The sequence below is a fragment of the Anser anser genome (genome assembly GCF_964211835.1).
Source record: "Anser anser genome assembly, chromosome: 9".
Taxonomy (NCBI): domain Eukaryota; kingdom Metazoa; phylum Chordata; class Aves; order Anseriformes; family Anatidae; genus Anser; species Anser anser.
The window spans coordinates 20,828,910-20,838,999 of record NC_139729.1 but is presented as its reverse complement, the minus strand read 5'-3'; the positions used below and the strand labels follow the sequence as shown (position 1 = coordinate 20,838,999).

Here is a 10,090-nt window from a genome sequence, read left to right as displayed (position 1 = left end):
TTAAATTATGCTCTTATTCTGTCTTTGAATTTCAGTGAAATGCTGTTTATTGCATAGGTTATCTTTTCTAGCTAATCCTTTATAGCATGCTTGAGTAATTTTTATTACCCATGTCTTTCTTTATCTACTATCTTTCTGTTTACAAGAACTTAAAAACTATTGAGCATTGCTCCATATGATTTGGTGCTTTAATTCACCGTTAAATGCCTGTAAAGATCTGTCCCAGAACAGTATGGTTGCAAAGAGCAGGCAGCTTCTCTGAGAAGGTGTTTTGCAATGGTCTTTCTCATTGAACATCTGTTCCTGTTCATCTCATGGTTAACCAAGAAATCCAGAGGAAAATCTGGAAAGCAAAGCATTCAGAACAGAATTCCGTGAACTGAAACAAAAGTGTTCACTCCCATACAGTAGGTCATTTTAAGATAACGCACCACTATTTTCTCAAAATAAGCACTGTTTCTGTGGAATAGAAGTGCAAATTGTGCACCCTCCCTCTGCTACCCTGAAAGTCAAATAGGAACTTGATCAGAAGACAATTGGGTAGGTGGCAGAAGGTTGCTGGTAGCCAAGAGTTACTGTTGGCAAAGGATGCTTGAGAGACGGAGTATCTACCAGATTCCAGTCAGATAATATTTGCCTACTTTATCAATACACAATTTTATGTCAAAGTTTCTAGCTTGTTGATTTAAGAGTGTGTGTCCTGAGAAATTTAAGATGATTTTTTTTGCCATGCTGTATTCTTTCTTGAATATTCCCCGCATAATTCTCTGTCCTGTCAGATTTGTTTCTGGACCGTGCAATTTTGGTTAATTCAAACCTACTTTTCATCACTTTTAAAGTGTCACAGTTTGAGAGAGATGTTATTATTCATGTAGGAGTTAAATTCTGGTTTATAAAGAAAACAACAAGGTAAAGCATTGCTTCTAATCAAGAGCATCTGCTTGACTCCTCTTTCACTGGTGGTTCTGTTGCTGCATTCCTGGGATGGCCAAGCAGAGTGGACATCAGTCCACTGAAACACGGAAAGATGACTTTTCCTCCCTTTCGCTGTTCCCTCTAACATACTAAATAATATTAAAAACAAATATCTAGGTGTTTCATCTGGAAATACTAATCATGTTTTCCAGACATAACGTACAGAACACACTTTCTCCCAGATCTGGAAGGGAAAAATTTAGTAATACAACAAATAGAGAGTAGGGGATGCAGAAGAATAAGTAGTAAATTTTTGTTTTTTTTTTTAAGTTGATAAAATATTTTTTTTATTGTTGTTCCTTACTTTTGCTATCACTTTTTCATACTAAAATGCATTCATTAATTTAAAAGTATAAGGTTAAAGTGTTTTGGTCAAATAACTGTTTTTTGCAAAAAGGATAGCATTGTAGTCTGGACATTTATAACAGTAAAGCAAAGACAACAAAAACTAAAGATAATTTAGTATCCAAATGAAAGAGGCTAAAATTGTGTGCCATATTCTCAGTGTCCTAGTTTTTAAGAAATAGAAATATGTGCTTACAAGTGGAGTATGCTTAGAACTAAACTAAACTTTGGCTTTATATGGTAGATATCACTAAAATCACAAGCAAGATTTATATGACATTTGACTTCTTGGAGTAAATAAACCAGTTCTCTAATTAAAATAAATAAATAAAATCCTTGGTATTACTTAAAACCTATTTTTAAACAAATTAATTAATTTCACATATAGCAAATTAGCAATGTACCAGAGCACTTTGCTCATTCAGCATCAGAAATTGAGTTCTTGCTTTTGTGGGTCCTTTAACCCTTTGTGGGTAAATTTTCCATGTTCCAGGAATCCCATTGACATCTGATTTTTGTTTGGAAGATTTTTACAGTTGGGGAAATTTTACAGGCATGTGTACGGGTCTGTTTCTGATCTTGAAAGCTGCAGTTGAGTGGGCAAATTTTACCATAATACCTGAAATAAATCAACAATTAAAGTAATGATTTACCAGCTCTAATTTTTTTTTCTTATGAGGAAAGAGATTTCCCTAGTATCATAAACTATTTAGAGTCTTTAAATATGAAAAATTGTACAAACTGATGTTTTTAGAAGACTAAAACTTGCAAGTATATAATGTGTAAAATCAGAATTTATTCCTTACACTCTTAACAAAAGGTTCTGTGTAATTACTGAACAGTAATGCAGAAGGAAAAAGTAATAGTAAAATGTTTCATGCAGCAGCATTCCTTATTTATGTTACTGTGGAATTAATAATGTAACAAACAGGATTAGAGGTGAATCTAGTGATACCAGGTGAATAAGAACAACTGTTTTAGGTTGGTTTTATTTTTTTCTGCATACACTGGAGCAATCTCTGTAGTAATAATACTAAAAAGAATAAATAAGAAAATTTTTGATTTATTTCTGTGGCGTTTACAGTTTAATTTTCCTTAGTATTTTGGGGAATTTCAGTTTGTGTTGTTGTACAGAAATGTGTACTTATCAGCTAGAGAGGTTTGTAAAGCTTTTAAAAATATTTCTTAGGGGTTAAACTTTGTTTCAGCTAATTGTTTGTGTTCTTTGTAGTGATCTAGCTCCCCCTAGTGTATTAAAAATCCCCCCAAAGATTTAATCACGTATTTAATGAATTAATACAATTGAAAAATGTATTTTTGAGAGCAGCTCACCATAACACTGATCCATTAGAAAAACATGACTACAGTTTTTAGAAAGTAGCAACCATTACCATTTTTTGAAGTACTTTATACTACAGTTTTTTCCAGTGAAATGAAATGTGCCATGTTTACAAAAATAAATTTGTCATAAATTTGTTGATCGGAAATAAAGCTCCTGTAACATTTCTTTAAACATTAGAATGTGTTTCTCAGTTCTGTGAATCATCACAAATTTATTATCTTTCTGTCCCTTTAGGAAAAGACTTGTGACAAACTGAACTGTTTAGAGCAGCTCTTTTTAAAATGAAAGTGTTTAGTGAGATCCTCTTTCTTTTTGTGGCTGTAATACTCTATGCATCTAATGAAATCATAAACAGAAAATTATAGCTTCATTCTAGGGAATGTGAAGACTTGCTCCAACAGATGGCATCAAAACACCGGTCTGAACTGTATGATTGCTGATTGTTAATTGCTTCTGTAAAACAATCCTTTTAAACAGAGTAATGCATTTTATCATACAGATTATAGTTCTACGCATTTTGGTTTTTCAATATGTGTTAACATTTTCTCCTCCAGTGTAAGATTTAGTGTTTGCATAATTATCGGATTAAACAACAGTGACTCATTTTTTTAAAGAAACGAGGACAAGGAGATGGAGAATTATGCATCACAATTTCTGTTTATTCTGAAATTACTGTACAAGTGTGATCTTTTATTATAAACAAAACAAATGGACCAAGATGCCCTTAAGTGCAAAAACAATTACCTAGTCCAGCATTCTTCACTCCAGAAACTCCCCATGACGTTAGTTGAAGTCTTGGCTGTGTGAGGAAAGCAGAGTGCAAAAGAGATACTGTACAATAGCCATTAATCATTACGAAATCAATACCCTGATTATCCATTTGTATTGTTCTTGCACAGTAAGGGATGGATATTTTATGCAAAGCCAAATGAATGGGGAAATTCTTTTAGATGACTTGGTTAGTCCATCGGTAATGATGTGTGGAATTGCATGAGAGTTTTTTTGTGGAGTTGTTCTCTTGTTTCTAATGTAGTCAGCCCGAGAGTGTTGCAGAGATGGCGTGCTCATGTTTGAGGAGTCGGGAGCCTTGCACCTTTCTGGTGCTTTCTGCCCTTCAGCCGGTGGATAGTTGTCTGGTTGCGAAGGAGGACTGTGTCTGGTTCACCGGTTGTGATTCAGGTTGTGGGGCACTATTTTCTCCTAAAGGACTCTCATGACCTTGCCTGGGTGAGTGTTGCCTTTTTACCTCAACATAATAGAGGTAGACAGAAAATCAGGCTAGGAAAAGAAATTTTTAAAAATCTGTGCATACTTTCAGGACTTCTACTCCAGACTGTCTTTTGTTGCAATATTACATTATTATATGTTCTAAAATGCATATGATATATAGAATGTGTAATTATATTAATATAGCTATATTGTAATCACTGTGCAGCTGACTGCTAAATGGAATATTGGGCCTGCAATAATGTGCCATTAATTGGCCTTCGGTGGCAACCTATTACAAAAAGGGGTTTGTGACGATGGTGTGCTGCATTCTCATTTACCTCAGCGGATCAAGAGGGGCTGTGCTAGAAAGGAGCACTCCTACTTCAAAGTGCTGCTGCTTTATGTTCCTGGTTTGGGTGCAATGGAAGCCAGATACAGTGAAAAGGATTTTCTTCCTCTACAGTGAAGTTGTCTAAGAGTGTAGCAAATTTTTGATTTAATGGTTCTAGAAAGGTGGGTAAATGCAAGCCTGTCCATTGACCTCTGTCCTCTACTAGCATGTTTTAATGATCTTTATGCAGACCATTAAATGGATAACAGGCAATTCCCATAGGGTTTCAGGGTCATTAACTTATTTGACAGTGTTTGTGACGCAGGGAAATACCTCGTTGTATTAATGAGTAAAAATGAATTGGTTTGTCCTTAGTGGTCTAAAGATGCTTTATCTCAACGGAGTAAGGACCACCTGGAATTGAGTCCTTGAGTGAAATAGGTGTGCCTAGGGTATGGTTTGATCGGCTGCCCGTTCCTTCCCTAGGTTACTCCTGAAATGGCACAGGAATTTGAGGCCACTTGAAAAGGATCAGTAAGCTGGAAGCAATATCTTTGTCTAGACCAATTTAGGAAGTCTTTCATTTGTTCCTAGAGTACACTTAAATGCCCTAGAAAGGCTTTTTCCATAATACTAGAAGAGAACAATAAAAAAGAAATGGGGAGTTCTTCAAGGCACTCTTGTAGTATCTTGTGATAAAATATAGATGTGTTTTTAATGCAACCGGGTAAACTGAGGCAAGGGTTAAGGGCTTTATTTTCAAGAGGGTTTAATTCCCACATCGATCATTGAAATGGGATTGCTAAATGACAGGAGAGCAAAATCCATCTATGTGAGCGAGAATAGTTTCTAATCTCAGCCTTGTATATTAAGCCATTATATGACTCGTTTTACTAACAATGTTATTTGTAGTTACAAACCTTCCATTCTGCCATGTAATGCAGCACAGATGCTTGCAAAGTTTTCCAGGTAATTTGGAATGGATGACAGTCAGCATCATGCCAATAAAACCAAAACTGGACTAGCCAGTGCAGTGGTCCATTAGGGAAGCCATTGTTCTTGGAGTTGGCTGAGGTGTTAACAAGAATGTATGTGTGGGAAGTTAGACTTCTGAATCCTTGCATAAGAAACCTGGCTTTGAAAAGTTTGAAGAATGAGTAGGTACTTTGCATTTCTGAAGTCAGGCCACTTACTGTGGTGAAAGAATAAGGATTTTGCACTCAAAGCAAGACGGGAATAAAAACAAACCCAAATTAATTTGTGCTCTGTTCCCAATTTCTAAAGTTTAAAACAAATTTACTATTCAAGCATGGAACCTGCTTTAATCTGACACTGACTCTGTGTTTGTATTGTGTATATGCAAAATTCATTTGTATTGCCATCTGTTGTCAGATCCATAGTACCTGTGTGTACTGACCTGGTGGAGACATAGTTAAGCTGATGTTGCCTAATTTGTCCAGAAAACCCTCAAAGAAATGAATATCTCACCTGCAGCATTGCTTATGCTGGGAAAAGAGATGCTACCCGAAGTGAAGGCTCTTCTATTGTTTACATGTTTTTAAGCAAATTACTTATTTAGTATGTAAAATCACAAAACTGTCATATTAAACAAGGTGTTACTAAATAATTTTGGATGTTTATTCAAACTGGAATAATCTATTAGCATCGCAGAAAGGATTCATAATTAACAAGGCTGTAGAGGTAGGCCTGCCTGCTGGGCTGTAAGAAATTGTAGAAATAGGCTGTTTCACTAATTGTCAGGAAAGGCGATTTTAATCTGGAAATATAGTATGAAATAATATATGTATAAATGTGGCAAGCAGGTATTGAAACTAGATTAAACTATTATAATAGCAATGAGAATTTATTTTTTAACTGACTAATTGAAATAGAGCAGGTCTTTGTCATGTTTCAGTGTTATATTCCATGCATTATACACACCAGTGGTGAGACTTCACTAATTTGGCATCTTCAGCAAATCTGTTAATTTCTGGTTTTGGTGAAACTGCGGTCACCAAGAAATTTGAAGGGGGTCGAGCGGGGGATGAGTGTTGGTATGTGGGGACTCAGACCGGCTCCTCTGCCTCTTTCAGGAAGTCCTTGCTTGCTTTGTCAAGTGGTCAGGATGAATGGTCTGGCTTAGGAAGTGAAAGATCAGAATTCTTTTTATTAAAAATAATAATTCTTATATTAAGAATGAATTATATTGAGAAGGTCTCTATTAGAAATTTCTATCTTTCATTATGCAGTTGTTTTAAGAAGTTACTTTTATTTCTAATCTTTAGGAATTTAGGTGTTGGGGTTTTTTTTGTTTGTTTGTTTTGGTTTTTACTTTTAAAAGCTGTCTTAATGATATCCCAGATGAGATATTTCAGCTTTTTTAATGGTGTTAGCTGGACTATTCTTTTTGAATTTCCTGTCTGCTAAGGCAGCTTTTTTTTTTCTTTTACCAAATTTTAACAGGACTCCATATCACTGTTATTAGGATGCCACATGCACAGAAAAAATTGCTAGTGATGTTTTGAGCATGGGTGTTTTATTGTGTTTATTTCTAAATACATTTCATGAGGTTCCCTGGACAGAATCAAATAAATGAATCCTGCAAACATCTTCATTATGGTGTAGCCAGAAAAGAAAGGAATCTGAATTAGGACTGTATTCTTAGCATAGTTCATAATAAGCGTTATCTTTATGACAAGCTTAAAGAACATAAATTGCTGAAACCCTAACAAAAAGCATTTGAAACAATCGGCTAATTAGGAATGGGGGGGGGGGGGGGGGGGGGAGAGAAAGCAATATTTGTTTTCCTTTGCAGTCTAGATAAATAACGCTTAACATGAATACATAACTTATTTTGAATGATCTGTTGTGTCAGTATCTGGCACGTCTTTTTCAGTGGCAACAATTAAGGATACGTGTAAATGGAAATGCAGACTATCTGTCATTGTCCATTTCCTGGTAGTGAAGCATGCAGTCTGCCTCCCAGCAAGATCATTTTGCCAGGATGTGAGTGAGCTGGTCACAAAATGCATAGTTGATTATCTCATCGAAACACACTAATCCTGGCAAAGCTATGCACTATAGAAGACCCATTGTTTGTAATAGGTCAGTTGTTACATGGCTTTCAAACCTGACTTTGGGTATACGTTTTATGTATTTACTTACTGAAGCAAAATGATATGTCACAATGAAAACCAAACTTGAGCGAGGAGTAAGATATATTAATCACGATATTAATGGCAAAGAAAGAAAAATACACTCTCTCCAGAGAGGAGAGATGCGACAGTCACAAACATGCTATTTGTCTTGGTGCAGGAATAACTGAAATTATACAGCCTAGGTTATAGAAGAGATCTGATGAGGTGATCTTAACAGTTCCTTGAATATTAAATTGAAAACAGTCCTACACAGAATGTGTATTAAGAGCACTAATAAACATGCTAGTATGTAATAATAGGGTATTTTCCCTATGATCTAATCCTACAGTTTTGTACTTCTTAAAATTGAAAAGCAGTATTAGAAATTTGTCAGCTTCTTCATTACTGCTCTATTGGCAACAAAGCATTTTCCCAATGAAATGTTAAAAGCAATATACGTGGAGTGATTGCCATGATTTTTGCAGCATGCCAAGTTGGGTAGAAGTTGTATAAAAACAGTAGTTTGAAAATTAGTTTTAACTCTCTCAATATTTTGTTTGCCATATAGTTGTTAGTGCACCATAGTGGGGAAAATTCTTTTTCAATACTAACATGAAAAAATCAGAATTATGATAGAGAATACATGAAGAAGCTATTCATTTTTAATTGTAAAGACAAATCTTATATTATCCTTCAGGTACTTTCCAATTTGTAAAATTCTTCTCCAAGAAATCCTGAAAAATTGCAACACTTTCCTAACAAAATGTATTCTATGTATTTTCATAATTTGGGTGTGTGGTAATTACAGGATGCTCATGAGTAGTCTTCCAAAATTTTGAATACCTTTCAAAAATTCAAGACCACAGGAAGAGTTAGATCGTATGAAAAATGCATGGGGGCTGGGAGGGAAAAAACATACAGGTGGAGGAAGGGAAAGTTTAATCAAGTCTGGCCAATATTCTTTAAATGTGTTTTAACATACTTTCACATAATGAAAATCAGATTTTTTTTTTTGTTGATGTTCATGAAACCATAAGGCCGGTCTCTCCTCTTTGTGCTTATTAAGGACATGGTGCATCTTACCTGCTAAGATGCAGGGTACTAACATCCTTTAAGTCCAGAGGAGTGTGTTCCTAGCAACCTCACCCCACGCGCACCTGTCAAGCTTTCTCTTGGGATCATGGGACCTCCCAAAGAGGCTGTCTTGCATCTTTGCCTAAAGATCCTTTTCCATTATGGCTTAGTCCTGCTGACTAGCTGTGGTGAGCTAAGCACCTGAAGACTTGTGTAAATTCCTCTTGGCCACACCCTACACAAGCCAATGAGAGTTGCTGAGCTCTGAAATTAAACCAAAGCTTATCCTTGTCATCCCATATCTTCCGCCTATTGGAGAAGGTGGGACTAGGCAACGGGTCTTTGAAAGGAGGAGTACATGTTTTGTTACTGTCGGCATGCTTTATCTCTTAAACCACCAAAAAATAAAAATAAAAAAGTTATGCATGTCATGAATACCCTGCATGCCCTTAGCTCCATGTCCGCTGCCTAGCCTGAAGAGGACAAAGTCCTAGTTGTCCAAGTCACCTTGTTATGGGTGTCACTGCATGGTGTAACTGTGTAAGGGGCTGAGATTCCCACCTTCATGCTCATAAAGGCCACCTTCGCTGTCTGACTTGTTTGTATATGCTCTATTTTGAGCAAGAACAGACTGAAATGTGCTTAGTACGTTTATAGCATCTTCTTTCTCGGTGTGTCTCAGCACTTTATATATTCAAATGAGTCAATCTTCAATATAAATAGCAAAGCAAGAAGTTGTTTCCACATCTTTTGATTTGAACCTAATAGGAAGCTGTATCTTGCTTTGGTGTTTTGCAATGATGCTGCCTCTCCCACAATAACTGCATGTATTTCTACCCAGTACCTTTGACGCTTGTTGGCTAAAGTAAACAATCTGACAGAAATGTAGCACTATCAGATATATATGTTCCTAAAAGTTTTGTGAAGGTTGGTGAGAAGATTAGTGAACCCAAACTCAAGCTGGTTTCCTAACTGTGGCAAAAGTGGGCAGGTTGCAACTTTATACCTCTTGTTCAGAAGCAGATGGCCAGCCAGTGAGCATGTGATTTTTCTAGTAGTAGTCAGGGAACATGTTATTTCTTGCCTTCTGAGAAAGACCTACAAGAATGGGTATGAGGGAGCCTGAATTATTATAATGGGAAGAGTCTGTAAGCAAAGTATAAAAATAAGTTCTTAAGAAAAAAAAAAATTGCTTCATGAGCAAGGAAACTAAATTACATAGTGCATGCTGCCATGGTGCTGAATATAATGTATGTCAAAATATCTGCTATTTCCAGGAAAACTGATATTCAAGTATACTTCCATTTTAATTGATAGCACTGCTTTTTCAAGTACATAGTTTTTAATCAATGTAAATTAAAATTTTCTTATCTAAATGAGTTAAACTCCCATTTTCAATAACCTAATTTTAAACATGGATTTGAAAATGAAGAGATGAGTTTCTGTAGTAGAATCTTTTGCTCTGAAGTGCCGCTAAAGAGTAAGATGCTATCCTGTGCATAAGAGTTTTCTCTTGAATGTTTTCAGAGAAACTATTTATAAATAAAATTGATATTTTCATTTGTGCACTTTCATGCTATGCCAGCATGTAGCTTTATATTTTCAAACCATCCCTTCTGGAGAGAGTTGCCAGAGGAAAAGCCCTTATTCCTGCTTTTGCTGTCCTGGTAACAGACC

The 10,090-nt window shown here is 35.8% G+C and overlaps 1 protein-coding gene across 1 annotated transcript in view; it reads left to right on the top strand.

Moving 5' to 3' along the window:
- The window catches only part of LOC310904150 (uncharacterized protein), a 265,904-nt gene that overhangs the window by 59,731 nt on the left and 196,083 nt on the right, over positions 1-10,090 (top strand). The gene's annotated exons all lie outside the window — the stretch shown is intronic.